The 16079-nt window shown below is 45.6% G+C and overlaps 1 non-coding gene across 1 annotated transcript; it reads left to right on the plus strand.

Moving 5' to 3' along the window:
- Positions 1 to 15458: 15458 nt before the first annotated feature.
- On the plus strand, positions 15459 to 15547 carry trnaq-uug (transfer RNA glutamine (anticodon UUG)). The gene is given in 2 exon segments: positions 15459 to 15495; positions 15512 to 15547. It is a non-coding gene; the product is annotated as a tRNA-Gln (tRNA).
- Positions 15548 to 16079: the final 532 nt, after the last annotated feature.

Below are 16079 nucleotides of genomic sequence, written 5' to 3' on the forward strand. Positions count from 1 at the left end.
ATAATAAGGAACAAGTGAGTAGCCGGTGAGTATGTTTTTTTCAGTAAGGTTTATTTTAACTAGTGAACTGTATTGAATTTTATTAGGATTTATCAGTACTAGTAAGGTTTTATTCATAATTCTAAGGTGTTGTAGAATTTGTCAGGCTTTTTTTTAGCAGCAGCAAAGGGTCAACTAATACATAAAAGAATGGCAGGGGTGCTTCAATCTCGAGCGTGCACCTCCTGTGCTATGTGGGAGCTCCCAGATGCTTCCCGTATCCTGGAGAACCATTTGTGCCAGGACGTGATGTCAACTTTGGCAGCTTGAGCTCTGGGTTTTGGAACTTGAGTGGTAACTGGCGACACTGTGCTGCATTGGTGAGGATGAGAGCTACATCTATGTGTGGAGCCAGAGGAAATGGCGAGGTACTAAATGAGTACTTTGCATCAGTATTCACCAAAGAGAAGGACTTGGTGGATGATGAGCATAGGGAAGGGAGTGTAGATAGTCTGGGTCATGTCGTTATCAAAATGGAGGAGGTGTTGGGCATCTTGCAAAGCATTAAGGTAGATAAGTCCCCTGGGCCTGATGGGATCTCCCCCAGAATACTGAGGGAGGCAAGGGAAGAAATAGCTGGGGCCTTGACAGAAATCTTTGTATCCTCATTGGATACAGGTGAGGTCCCAGAAGACTGGAGAATAGCCTATGGTGTTCCTTTGTTTAAAAAGGGTAGCAAGGATAATCCAGGAAATTATAGGCCGGTGAGCCTTAATTCAGTGGTAGGGAAATTATTGGAGAGGATTCTTCGGGATAGGATTTACTCCCATTTGGAAACAAATGGATTTCTTAGCGAGAGGCAGCATAGTGTTCCCTAACTTGATCGAGTTTTTTGAGGAAGTGATGAAGATGATTGATGAAGGAAGGGCAGTAGATGTTGTCTATATGGACTTCAGTAAAGCCTTTGACGAGGTCCCTCATGGCAGACTAGTACAAAAAGTGAAGTCACACGGGATCAGAGGTGAGCTGGCAAGATTGATACAGAACTGGCTCGGTCATAGAAGACAGAGGGTAGCAGTGGAAGGGTGCTTTTCTGAATGGAGGGCTGTGACTAGCGGTGTTCCGCAGGGATCAGTGCTGGGACCATTGCTGTTTGTAGTATAGATAAATGATTTTGAGGAAAATGTAGCTGGTCTGATTAATAAGTTTGCGGATGACACAAAGGTTGGTGGAGTTGCGGATAGTGATGAGGATTGTCAGAGGATACAGCAGGATATAGATTGGTTGGAGACTTGGGCGAAGAAATGGCAGATGGAGCTTAATCCGGACAAATGTGAGGTAATGCATTTTGGAAGATCTCATACTGGTGGGAAGGATACAATAAATGGCAAAACCCTTAGGAGTATTGACAGGCAGAGAGATCTGGGCGTACAGATCCACAGGTCACAGAAAGAGGCAACGCAGGTGGATAAGGTAGTCAAGAAGGCATATGGCATGCTTGCCTTCATCGGTCGGGGCATAGAGTATAAAAATTGGCAAGTCATGCTGCAGCTGTACAGAACTTTAGTTAGGCCACACTTAGAATATTGCGTGCAATTCTGGTCGCCACACTACCAGAGGGACATGGAGGCTTTGGAGAGGGTACAGAAGAGGTTTACCAGGATGTTGCCTGGTCTGGAGGGCATTAGCTATGAGCAGAGGTTTGATAAACTCGGATTGTTTTCACTGGAACGACGGAGGTGGAGGGGCGACATGGTAGAGGCTTACAAAGTTATGAGTGGCATGGACAGAATGAAGAGTCAGAAGCTTTTTCACACGGTGGCAGAGTCAGTTACGAGGGGACATAGGTTTAAGGTGCAAGGGCAAAGTTTAGAGGGGATGTGCAAGGCAAGTTCTTTACATAGAGGGTTGTGAGTGCCTGGAACTTGCTGCCTGGGGAGGTGGTGGAAGCAGGTACGATAGCAACGTTTCAGAGGCATCTTGACAAATACGTGAACAGGATGGGAATAGAGGGATATGGTCCCTGGAAGTGCAGAAGGTTTTAGTTTAGACAGGCATCAAGATGGGCGCAGGCTTGGAGGGCCGAATGGCCTGTTCCTGTGCTGCACTGTTCTTTGTTCTTTCTACATAGATAACACGTTTATAGATGTGGTCACCCCACAGCTTAAGAGTATGCGGGGAGAGAGGGAATGGGTGACCACCAGGCAGTCAAAAGGAATCAGGCAGGTCGTGCAGGACACCCCGAGTGCGTCTCAATCTCCAGCAGGTATTCAGTTCTGAATACAGAGGACAATGATGCTTCACCTGGGGAGTGCAGCCAGAGCCAAGTCCATGGCACCATGGGTGACTCAGCTGCAAAGGGGAGTACAGGGAAGACTGGAAAAGCCATAGTGATAGGTGATTCAATCGTCAAGGGAACAATCAGGTGTTTCGGTGGCCACAGACGTGAATCCAGGAATGGAGTGTAGGCTCCCTGGTGCCAGGGTCAAGGATGTCATTGAGCAGCTACAGAGCATTCTGAAGGGGGAGGGTGAACAGCCAGAAGGGGTAGTCCACATCAGGACCAACAACATAGGTAGATATAAGGATGTTGTGCTGCAGTCAGAAAATAGGGAGCAAGGTAAGAAATTAGCAAGCAGGACATCAAAAGTAATAATCTCCGGATTACTCCCAGTGCCACGTGCAAGTGAGTACAGGAATAGATGGATAAGACAGATGAATGTACAGGAATAGATGGATAAGACAGATGAACGTGTGGCTGGAAAGATGGTGCAGGAGGGAGGACTTTAGATTCTTGGGACAGGTTGGATGGGTTGCACCTGAACAGAGCCGGGACGGAGTTTCTTGCAGGATGTTTTGCGAGTGCTGTTGGGGAGGGTTTAAACTAGTTTGGCAGGGAGATGGGGACCGGAAGGAAGAGTCAGATGGGACAAAATCGGAAATGAAAATGGAAGGCAGAAAATTAATGCAGTTTGGAAGAGAGAGGAAACACTGATTCGGAAATTCAAAACAAAAAATGTTGGCACTGCTCAAGGATATCTAAATCAATGCAAGGAGTATAGCAAATGAAGCAGATGAGCTCAGGGCACAATTAGACACATGGCAGTATGATATCATAGCTATTACAGATACATGGCTTAAGGAGGGACAGGCATGGCAGCTCAATTTTCCTGGTTACAGGGTTTTCAGACGTGAGAGAGAAGGGGATAAAAAAGGAGGGGGAGTGGCAATTTTGGTCAAAGGAACTATTAAAGCTGTGAGGAGAGATGGTATGTTGGAAGGTTTATCAAATGAGACCGGATAGATTGAGCTGAGGAACAAAAAAGAGGCAATCACACTGCTGGGAGTGTACTATAGACCCCTAAACAGTCAGAGGGAGATGGAAGAGCAGATATGTCGGCAAATATCTGAGAAGTGCAAGAACAATAGGGCAGGAACAGTAGGGGATTTGAACCACCGCAACATGAACTGGGATACTTTTCGTGTAGAGGGAATTGAGGGAGCAGAATTCTTGAGGTGCATTCAGGAGAACTTTTTTAGCCAATATGTAGCAAGTCCAACAAGAGAGGGTGAAGTTTTAGACTCCGTTTTAGGAAATGAAGAGGGCAGGTGGAAGGAGTGGCAGTGGGAGAGCATTTTGGTGGTAGTGATCATAATTCAGTCAGTTTTAATATAATTATGGAAAGGACAAGGACAGAACAGGAGTTAGAGTTCTCAATTGGGGCAAGGCCAACTTTACTAAGCTGAGGAGTGATTTACCGAAAGTGGACTGGAAACAGGTACTTGAAGGTAAATCAGTGTCAGAGCAGTGGGAAGAATTCAAAGGGGAGATTCAAGGGGTTCAGAGTCAACATGTTCCCACAAAGAAAAAGGGTGGGAAGGCCAAATCTAGAGCCCCATGGATGTCAAGGAGTTTACGGGTATAATAAGGTAGTAAAGGAAAGTTTATGCCCAACACAGAGAACTGAATACTACAGAAAGCCAAGAGGAGTACAGAATGTGGAGGGGGGAAATCAACATTGAAATTAGGAAAGTTAAGCGACAGCATTAAAGAATATTGGCAATCAAAATTATGGTGAACCCAAAGATGTTTTATCAATTCATTGAGAGTAAAAGGATAAATAAGGAAAGAGTAGGGCACAGAAAAGACCAAAAAGGTAACCTATGTGTCGAGCAGAAGAAGCTGGCATTGTTCTGAATAAATGCTTTGCATCTGTCTTCACAAAAGAGGGGGAAGATGCATATATTGTAGATACGGAAGAGGGGTGTGAAGTATGGATGTGATCAACAGAGGGAGAGAGGACATATTAATGGGATTAGTGTATATGAAAGTTGATAAATCACGAGCGCCGGATGGAATGCACCTCAGGCTGTTAAAAAGAAGCAAGAGAGGAAATAGCAGAAGAGCTGATCATCATTTTCCAGACCTCACTGGATACAGGGGTGGTGATGGAGGATTGGAGGACTGCTAACGTTGTACCTTTGTTTAAAAAGGAGTGAGGGAGACCAAATAATTACAGGCCAGTCAGTCTAACATCAGTCGTGGGCAAATTATTGGAATCTATTCTGAGAGACAGGATAAAATGTTACTTCGACAGGCACAGATTAATCAAGGATAGTCAGCATGGATTTGTTAAGGGAAGATCTTGTCTAACCAGCTTGATCGAAATTTTGAAGAATCAAGAAGGAAGATAGATGAGGGTAGTGCAGTTGATGTAGTCTACATGGATGTAAAGGTAGGAGGTATGAGTTTGCAGATGGCACAAAGATTGGCTGTGTGGTAAATAGCAAGGAGGATAGCTGTAGGCTGCAGGAAGATCTTCATGGTCTGGTCAGATGGACAGAAAAATGGCAAATAGAATTCAATTCAGAAGTGTGAGTTGATGCATTTGGGGAGGTCAAACAAGGCAAAGGAATACACAATTAATGGGAGAATACTGAGAGGTGTAGAGGAAGTGAGGGACCTTGGAGTAAATGTCCACAGATCCCTGAAGGTAGCAGGACAGGTCGATAAGGTGGTAAGAAGGCATATGGAATCCTTTCCTTTATTAGCCGATGTATAGATTTAAGAGCAGGGAGGTTATGCTGGAACTGCATAAATCATTAGTCAGGCCACAACGAATACTGTATGCAGTTCTGATCACCTCATTACAGAAAGGATGTAATTGCACTCGAGAGGGTACAGAGGAGATTCACGAGGATGTTGCCGGGATTGGAAAAATGCAGCTATGAGGAAAGACTGGATAGGCTGGGGCTGTTCTCCTTGGCACAGAGAAGGCTGAGGGGAAATCTCATTGAAACATACAAAATTTTGAGGTGCCTGGACAGAGTTGAAGTGAAGGGCCTATTTACCTTAGCAGAGAGGTCAGTGACTAGGGGAAATAGATTTAAAGTGATTGGTAGAAAGATTACGGGGGAGATGAGGAAAAGTTTTTTTCAGCCAGAGGGTGGTGGGGGTCTGGAACACACTGCCTCAATTCATTCAAAAGAAGTCTGGATATACACTTCAAGTGCTGTAATCTGCAGGGCTACAGACCAAATGCTGGAAGGTGGAATTAGAATGGGTGGAAAGTTTTTCATCTGGCACAGACACGATGGGCCAAGTGGCCTCTTTCTGTGCCTTAAACTTTCTTTGATTCTATGATACTATAATTACCCAGCTGTTGTAATGGAAATTGAACTTGTTTCTCTGGACCATTCGTGGAGACTTCAGGATTACTCGTCCTGTCATGTCACCACAAAACCACCATACCGCTGTACGAGATTTTTTACTGGTTTGTTCTGTGGATTTCAATCTACACAAATGGAATTGATAATCTATTTCACACTGATAATGTTTGAGATGTTTTTGGCTGGTAAATAATGTGTATCTCAGTCGACTGTATTTTTAAATTCCGCAGTCTGGGTGAGTTCAGGCATCTAATTTACATCACAGTTTGCACTTTCTGTCAGCATTACTTAATCTAATACTGTTTTATTTTTGGACTGGCAATGTTTAGATCAATCTACACTCATGGAATTGATACTGTATTTCAGTTTGATATTGTATGAGTTTTTAGAATGGTATATAATATTTAGATCAATCTACACTAATGGAATTGATTCTGTATCTTTCCATTTCACAGTGTGGGTGAGTTCTGAACTGGTATCTAATTTGTGTCTCGGGTTACAATATCTTTCAGCACCTTAGAACTTTCACTGTAATGAATGTTGAACTTGTATGTAACTTGTATCTCAGGGTACACTATGGGGATGTTTAAACATCCTTTATCATGAATGGATGTGAGCTTTGAGTATGGTATTTAATTTAAATCTCAGGGTACAGCATTACATGAGATTCTGTGCCATTCAATCAATACTGTGTGCCAATTCTATCTGATATTTAATTGATAGCTAAGTCTGCATTATATTTAGATTGACACATTGTATTTCAATCTGTTAATGACGGTGACTTTGACCTGGGATTGAGGTATCTGACTGTCAATGGGATTGAATTGGGGTGAAATGGAAACAACTTATTTCTCTCCTGCTTTGTTTGATTGTTGGATTGAAAATGTGTCTCTGGAACTTGGAATCAATGTGAGCCTGACTACTTCTGCAGTCTGAGACTAGGGAACTGATTAACTGTCGATACCTCTGTACTCTGAGTGATACTGTACCTACTGTGTGTGAGAGGAGCTGGCTGCACTGTTCCTTGTGCCTCGAGTGCAGCAACCATCACATTCATCACAATATCTTCAAGTATTTGCCTGCATGAAGAAAAAATATGTCTTAACTCAAGAACAGGGGAGGTGCAAAGTATCAAAGAGGTGAATTTAATTTCGCAATTAATAATCATTAAAAACACCCACAAATGAATACCAGTGTCAGTATCTGTCTCCACTGAAGTACTGAAGCTCCCAGCTCCTGCATCACAAGTATTCTGGGCAAATCCATCGAGACAAAACACTGCACTGGGATCGTCCCAACTTCTCTTTGCTCGACACATATTTCCAGCCACCCTGCTTCATATGCACAAATAAAGAAAAATAAAGCCCCATATGTATATCCCTCAATTCCTTTCTTCCCATACAGTTGTTCCACCTCCCCTTAAATGCATCAATACTATTCGCCTCGACCTCTCCCTGTGGTTGCAAATTCCAGATTCGAACCACTCACTACATAAATACCTTTTTCATGAATTCCTCATTGGTTTTATGAATGTCGATTTTATATTTTTGGCTCTTGTTTCAGACAACACCACAAGTGGAAACATGCCTCCGTGTATTCTATAAAAGCCCTTCACTATTTCCTCACTTTTTTCATTTGTTAGTGTGATGTCGGCATCACTGGCTATGCCAGCATTTATTGCCCATTCCAAATTGCCCTTGTCAAAGTGGTGGTGAGCTGCCTTCTTAAGCCGCTGCAGTCCTTGAGCTGCAGGAATTCCAGCAGTGCTGTTTGGAAAGGAGTTCCAGGATTTTTACCCAGCGACAGTGAAGGAATGGTGATATAGTTCCAGGTCAGGATGGTGTGTGGCTTGGAGGGGAACTTGCAGGTGGCAGTTTTCCCATGCATCTGCTGCCCTTGTCGGTGGTCGAGGTTCTGGGTTTGGAAGGTACTGTCGAAGAAGCCTTGGTGTGATGCTGCAGTGCATCTTTTAGCTGGTACGCACTGCTGCCACTGTGCATCAGTGGTGAATGGAGTGAATATTGAAGGTGCGGGATGTGGGCAATCAAACAGGCTACTTGAGTGTTGTTGGAGCTGCACTCATCCAGGCAAGTGGGCAGTATTCCATCACACTCCTGACTTGTGTCTTGTGAATGGTGGACGGATGTGGGGAAACAGGAGGTAAGTTACTCGCCGCAGAATTCCTAGCCTCTGACCTGCTCTTGCAGTCACAGCATTTATATGGCTGGTCCAGTTCAGTTTCTGGTCAATGGTAACCAATGGTCAATGTTAATGGTGGGGGATTCAGTGATGGTAATGCCATTGAACATCAAGGGGAGATGATTAGATTCTCTCCTGTTTGAGATGGTCATTGCCTGGCACTTATCTGATGCCAATGTTACTTGCCACTTATCAACCCAAGCCTGGACGTTGTGCAGGTCTTGCTGCATCTGGACATGGGCTGCTTCAGTATCTGAGGAGTCATGAATGGTGCTGAACATTGCGCAATCATCAGAAAACATCCACACTTCTGGCCTTGTGATGGAGGGAAGGTCGTTGATGAAGCTGCTGCAGATGGTTGAGCCGAGAACACCACTCTGAGGAATTCCAGCTGTAATGTCCGGAGACTGAGATGATTGACCTGAACAACAACAGCCATCTTCCTTCGTGCTAGGTGTGACTGCAAACAGCAGAGCATTTTGCCCCGATGTCTATTTACACTGGTTTTGCTGGGGCTGCCTTGTTGCCATACATGTCAAAGGCTGCCTTGATGTCAAGGGCAGTCACTCCCACCTCACAATGCAATGTTTCTTTAACTCTAAAATAAAAGCAAAAGTCTGCAGATGCTGGAAATCTGAAATAAACAAAAATGCTGGAAATACTCAGCAGTTCAGGCAGCATTTGTGGAGGGAGAAACACAATTAACATTTCAGGTCTGTGTCCTTTCATTTTACAATATGCTTTATGTCCTGGCAGATAACAGTGCATTCAGTTTGCAGTAATGGAATTAATACTGTATCCTCCAGTCTGACCACTTGTGATATTTGTGGAGTTGTGTGTAACATGTAGCTCAGTCTGCAGTCTGGTTACATTATTGAGATTAATTCTGTACTTCACAATCAGGTACTGTTTGTCCGTTCTATCTGACTTTGAATTTGTAGTTCAGGCTGCTGTCCTGCGCACTCCAGCTCCAGCTCCGGGAAGTCAGGAACAGTGATGTCTTTGAGGAGGGACCGAGGGGAAAGACACCAACAGCAGAGGACAACCCAAGCCTTGCTGCCTACAAGACCCGCCCCCCCCCCACCCACCGATGTCACCCCAGTGGAACAAAACCCTCATGAATAACCATGAGGGGTTTCTGGGCTCAACGAATGTGAAACAGCTTGCGTACACTATGGGTATGCAGGAACATACTCAAGGACTGGGACTAGCAAGGACACCTGGTGTGGTAAGCAACACCCAACTTTATAGTGGATATAAAGATTGCTTCGATGAACATGCATTGTGTTAAATCCACCACGTGATGTGTTTCAACCTTGGATGACTTCGCAAAGGTCAAAGCCGGCGTACTGTTTTGTCAGGAGTGCGGAATCCTGCACCGCAGCACTTACAGGCAATGGTCACGATGGTGATCCCATGGGACATCGATCTGGTCCAGGGGAAATGATTCCTGTTCCTCCGGCCTGGGGATTCTGCTGCGGGGAGGCAATTTAACCATCTCTGAAGTTAAGATGCTGGTGGGCGGTCGCCTTCTCGTAGCAGATGTAATGTACAACAATGCTCCGCTCCATTTAAGCAACGTATATGCCCCGGTCGAATACAGTGAGCGGCTGACCATCCTCCAGCAACTCACACTGCTGCTGGTGACATCCAGGCCGATCATTCTTGGAGGTGACTTCAACTGCATCATTGATGCAGCTGGACAATCTGGCAGTGACGACAGAAAACTGGACGCTACGCCCAGATTCTTAAAAAATGCCAAACTGCACAATGTCTTCAGCAAACCTGCAGACAGAGAGCAGCGTAGATACACCTGGTCAAGATCGGACGGGTCTGCCCGTTCCAGGATTGACTTCCTGTATGTGTCCCCTGCTTTCACGGTCAGATTCACCGACGTCAAGCCGGTGTTCTTCTCCAGCCACTGCCTCTTACTGGCTGACTGTCACTTACAGGATGACCAGCGGGTTGGCAGGGGGACATGGAAGCTCAATGCTACACTACTAACCTCAGAGAACATTGAGCAACTCAAAAGAGATTGAAAAAGTTGGAGAACAGTGAGACCCTCCTTGAGTATCCGGTGCACTGGTGGGAAGTGATCAAGGAGAATATCAAGAGGTTCTTTATCTCCAAAGGTGTTCAGAGGGCGAGAGAGAGACAAAGGGAAATGTCCCAACTCCCGAAAAGTATGCAAAATCTGCTACGGCTGCAGTCGATGGGGGTCGAGGTCAAGGAGGATCTCCAAGAGGTGTAGAGCCAGCAGGCCTCGCTCATTGCCACGGAGGCCTCCAAGATCATCTTCCGGTCCAGAGTCCGCTCCATTGAGCAGGATGAGACGTGCTCGCGTTTCTTCTTCCAAAAGGTACACAGAGAGAGCTCTGTGATCAGCAGCCTGAAGGAAGAGGATGGCTCAGTCACAACTTCACACTCCGACATACTAAGGATTAGCAAATCCTTGAATGCTGGGCTGTAAGACGTGAAGTCTATGGACAGCACGTCCTCCCAGTCCTTCCTGTCATCGATCACAGAGGTCTGAGATGACAGCATGCAGGAGAATCTGGACAAACCGCTAACTCTGGACAAGCTGACAAAGGCCATCAAGTCTTTTGAGACGAAGAAAACTCCCGGAAGCGACGGCTTACCAGTTGAGTTGTATTCGGCCCTGTGGTACTGGGTCAGCCCAGACCTGCTGGAAGTGTACGAGAGTACGCTCCTGGCCGGCAGCATGTCAGAATCCATGAGGAAAGGCATCATCACCCTCATCTACAAGCAGAAGGGGGAGAGGGCAGAAATCAGAAATTGGCGGCCCATCTCACTGCTTAATGTAGACTACAAGGTTCTGTCCAAAGTCATCGCCAGTCGAGTCAAGTCTGCTCTGGAGTTGGTGATTCACCCTGACCAGACCTGTACTGTACCCAGCAGGAAGATCTCTGATAGTGTCGTGCTGCTGAGGGATACAATCGCCTATGTACGGGTCAGGAGGGTGGACACCTGCCTCATCAGCCTGGACCAGGAGAAGGCTTTTGACAGGATATCGCACACATACATGATGGATATGCTCTCCAAAATGGGGTTTGAGGAGGGAATCTGCAATTGGATCAAACTGCTCTCCACAAACATCAGTAGTACAGTCCAAAACATTGGGTGGGAATCAGAAAGTTTCCAGTCAAATCTGGAGTCAGACAGGGCTGTCCTCTTTCCCCTGCCTTGTGTGTTTGCTGTATCGAACCCTTTGCTGAGTCTATTTGGAAGGATGCGGGCATAAGAGGGGTGACAATCCCAGGCAGCGGAGTCACTCAGGTCAAAGCCTCCCTGTACATGGATGATGTTGCTGTAGTCTGATCGGATCCGCTGTCCATTCACAGACTGATGAGCATCTGCGACCAGTTCGAACTGGATTCGGGAGCCACTGTTAACCATGGCAAGAGCGAGGCCATGTTCCTTGGAAACTGGGCTGACCGATCCTTTGTCCCCTTCACCGTCAGGTCAGACTACCTGAAGGTGCTGGGGATATGGTTTGTAAGGGCCGGGACGCGCACCAAAACCTGGGAGGAGCGAGTAGCCAGGGTACAACATAAACTGAGCAAGTGGGAGCAGCGATCTCTCTCTATTATGGGTAAGAACCTGGTCATCAGGTGCAAGGTGCTCACGTTGTTGCTGTAAGTGGCACAGGTCTGGCCCATACCCCACTCCTGCGCTGTGGCGATCACCCGAGCCAATTCCCGCTTTATCTGAAGACGCAAAATGGACAGGGTCCAGAGGGACACGATGTTCAAACCTCTGGATAAAGGCGAAAAAATGTACTCAACATCGCCCTCAACCTGATGGCCGCCTTAGTATGTGGCTGCATCAAGCTGTGCGGAGAGCCCCAGTATGCAAACAGCAACTGTCACTATGTGCTGAGGTTCTATCTGACCCCGGTGTTGCGAAGGATGGATCTGGTCACATTGCCACGGAACGCTCCATCCAATTGGACTGTGCGTTCGTGGAAATGTTTGTGTGGAAAAACACCTTTGACCACCAATCCATCAGGCAGTGGTCTGCACGGAATGTCCTCAAGTATATTTTTGGAAAAGAAAAGTCTGGAAGAGGAAAGACCGGCGGGAAAGCTCGGTCCAAGGCCAAGTCTCGCTCTTCCTGGGCTGGACTGCAGTTCCCGGTGGGCCGTGTTCACAGGCTCCTGAGAAAGGGCAACTATGCTGAGCATGTGGGTGTCGGAGCCCCGGTCTATCTGGCTGCTGTGCTCGAGTATCTGACCGCTGAAATCCTCGAGTTGGCCAGTAACGCGGCCCAGGACAACAGGAAGACCCGCAACATCCTCAGACACCTACAGCTGGCTGTCCAGAATGACGAGGAGCTCACCAAGCTGCTGGGAGGGGTGACCATCACTCAGGGCTGGGTGCTGCCTAATATCTAGGCCATGCTGCTGCCCAAGAAAACCAGCGCTCCGGGCACCAAAACCAAGGCAATCTGCCAGGATTTTATCAAATACCCAAAGGTTCTTTTCAGAGCCACCCACAGTATCATTCTTGTAACTCTCCTCTGTACTCTCTACACAGCAATTATGTCCTTTCTGTCATGTGATGACCAGAACTGTACGCAATACTCCAGCTGTGGCCAAACCACCGTTTTAAACAGTTCTCGCATTACATCCCTGCTTTTGTCGACCAAGAAAGGAAAGCATTCCATATGCCTTCTTCACCACTCTATCTACCTATCCTGTCACTTTCAGGGACCTGTGGACATGCGCTCCAAAGTCTCTCACTTCTTCTACCCATCTCAGTATCTTCCCGTTTATTGTGTATTCCCTTGCTTTGTTTGCCCTCCCCAAATGCATTACCTCACACTTCTCCAGATTGAATTCCATTTGCCACTTTTCCGCCCACTTAATTAATCCATTCATATCATTCTGAAGTCCACAGCCATCCTCCTCACTATCAATTACACGGCCAATTTTTGTATCATCAGCAAATTTCCCAATCATAGCTCCCACATTTAATTCCAAATAATTAACTTTTTTTTGAAGAGATACAGCACTGAAAGAGGCCCTTCTGCCCACCGAGTCTGTGCCGACCACAAACCATCCATGTTATCCTAATCCTACACTAATTCCATATTCCTACCACATCCCCACCTGCCCCTATATTTCCCTACCACCTACCGATACTAGGGACAATTTATAATGGCCAATTAACCTATCAACCAGCAAGTCTTTGGCATGTGGGAGGAAACTGGAGCACCCGGAGGAAACACACGCAGACACAGGTAGAACTTGCATACTCCACACAGGCTGTACCCAGAATTGAACCAGGGTCGCTGGAGCTGTGAGGCTGCGGTGCTAACCGCTGCGCCACTGTGCTGCCCGTGTGGTAATATACACCACAAACAGCAAGGGACCCAACACTGAGCCCTGTGGAACGCCACGAAAAACCGCTTTCCATTTGCAAAAACATCCGTTGACTACTATCCTTTGTTTGCTGTCACTGATTCAATTTTGGATCCAACCTGCCACATTCCCCTGTATCCCATGGGCTTTCATTTTATTGACCAGACTGCCATGTGGGACCTTATCAAATGCCTTACTAAAATCCATGTAAACCACATCCACCGCACTATCCTCATCAATGTTCCTTGTTACTTCCTCAAAAAACTCAATAAAGTTAGTGAGACATGACCTTCCCTTAACAAATCCATGCTGACTATCCCTGATTAATCCGTGCCTTTCTAAGTGGTAGTTTATCCTGTCCCTCAGAATTGATTCGAATAATTTACCCACCACTGAGGTCAGACTTACCACATCCTTTTAAAATAATAGTACAACGTTCGCCGAGCTCCAATCCTCCGGCACCTCCCCCATATCCAGTGAGGATTTGAAGATGATCCTCAGCGCATCCACTATTTACTCCCTGGCTTCCTTTAACAACCTCAGATGCAAACCATCCGGCCCTGGTGATTTATTCATTTTGAAGGATGTCAGACTCTCTAGTACTTCCACTCGCATTATGCTTATCGTATCTAATATTTCACACTCCTATTCTTTTACTACAATGTCTGCATCATCCCTCTCCTTTGTGAAGGCAGAGACAAAAAACTCATTAAGAACCCCGCCCACATCTTCTGGATCCACACAGAAGTTCCCTTGTACATCTCTGATAGGCCATACCCTTTCCTTTGTTCTCCTCTTGCTCTTAATGGACTGATAAAACATCCTTGGGTTTCCTTCAAGTAGTTGTATCCAGTCCACATCCACCAAATCACCTCTCAGTTTTGTAAAATTTGCCTTCCCCCAATTTAGAAGCCATTACTTAGCTTTAGAAACTCATTATTGCTCGTGTAATAAGTGTAATAAGTAGAATAATTTACCAGTTACTCACCGATCAGCTTCTTCCCCTATACCATGGAGGCTGAAAAGGCAGAAAAGACCAAAGAGCACCTCCTTCCCCCAGTCAGTGAAGTCCCTCACACATCAACTCACAGCTTTACACTCTGTCCAAACAGCACTTTCTAATTAGTAATTATTCATAAATTACACTAACTAAAACATTAGTAACCTGACCAATTACAAGGTAGCTATTTGAGGGTTTTTAAACAAAGAGCTTTTTTCCCTATCCCAAAGGCTCTTTTCAGATCCACCCACAGTATCTGAAAGGGCTGATTACTGTCTGAAGTCTGCTGTACCCACACCTCTGTCTATCCCTCTTCATCTAGAACAACCAGCGTCATCTTCCATTCCTTTCACCATCATGTGTTTAACTCGCTTCTCCTTTTAGACGGTCAGATATCAATGTAATAATGAAATGATCTGTGTCAGTGCTGGCCATTTCCCTGTCCTGATTTCAGACCCTACTCTGGACACTTGTTTCCCATTCCAGGACCTTCTTGTATTAATATTCAGCACCACCTGTCAGTCAGAAACTTGTCTCAATGAACCGATCCTTTTACTGAACTTCCAACTGCTGCTGTCCATTTCTCGAGGGAAAGAGCTGCTCACTGTATAAGGATGTGAGGGGAATGTAACCCGGCTGCTGGTGAGACGGTCCCGTCTTCTCAATCAAAATTTTACTACAGTGATTCCCAGATTCCCAGCTGGTCTGTTGAGGATTTTGTTTTCACAGAAATATCTTGTTAAATACAAATCTGATTCCAACATGTCAGTAACAGGACAGAATGGGAACCATTTAAAAGGATGAAGCAACTATTTCAGTGTCTTCTCACTGTCCCCCTGAAGACTGTGTGAAGGGGAATTACCAATAGTCTGTAATTTATTACTTCCACACCGAGTTTGAGTTATTTGTCGTGTGAAAGATTGCTGAACGGAGTCTTTTACTGTCAGTTACGGATGAGAAGTTGACAAAAATTGGCAAAATAAAGCTGTTCATAAAATAGCACCAGCAATTTGAGTCGGTAAAAGCAAAATTGTGTTTTAAAAGTTTATTTAAACCGCTACGGGAAAATAGATTTTTATGTACTTTTCCAGTCGATCACTTCTTTTCCACAGTGAAATTGGCGGCTTTCACAAATTCAAATATTCTGCCAGGTTGACAGGTTCAACCAATGATTTTTTGTATTTTGTGCTTCGAGGTTCTCTAATTGAATCAGTCATGTAAGCTAATGGCTGTGTGGCCTAATGGATAAGGCGTCTGACTTTGATATATTCTATGATGTTATCAGAAGATTGCAGGTTCGAGTCCTGCCACGGTCATTTTGACCCAAAGGGATTATGCAGGGATTTGGGGATTGAGTCGGGGACTGAACAGATTGGAAACCCGACATGGACTCAATGGGGCGAATGGCCTCCTCATGTGCTGTCACTGACTTTATGAGAAGAGGGTGACCAATCAGAAGTGGGCTGGGGTTCCAGCGGGTTCAACCTGCAGGAATTCCAGGTCCCTGAATGACTGAGCTGAAACTGATCAGTTTCACTGCAGGAAACACCGTCTCGGGGGAAATAACATCACAAATAATTCCATTTGACTTATAATTCAATTATAAAACAATGGGCAGATGTGAAGGTGTGATGTTACTTTTCACTGTGAGGGGAGAATCCGCCATCTGGGTAAATCAGCAACTTTATAACATCGTCTGTACGTTTAGAAAAGAAACGATGAAAACTCTCCCCATAACCCTGGTGTGGTGGAAAGGCTCAATTCAGAGATTGGAATATAACGAGAGCAGAACATAAATCATTAACTGATATTTCCGGCATAAAACACACCCCAGCTCCCGTTCCCATG

This window comes from Heterodontus francisci, unplaced genomic scaffold (assembly GCF_036365525.1).
Source record: "Heterodontus francisci isolate sHetFra1 unplaced genomic scaffold, sHetFra1.hap1 HAP1_SCAFFOLD_286, whole genome shotgun sequence".
Classification (NCBI taxonomy): Eukaryota; Metazoa; Chordata; class Chondrichthyes; order Heterodontiformes; family Heterodontidae; genus Heterodontus; species Heterodontus francisci.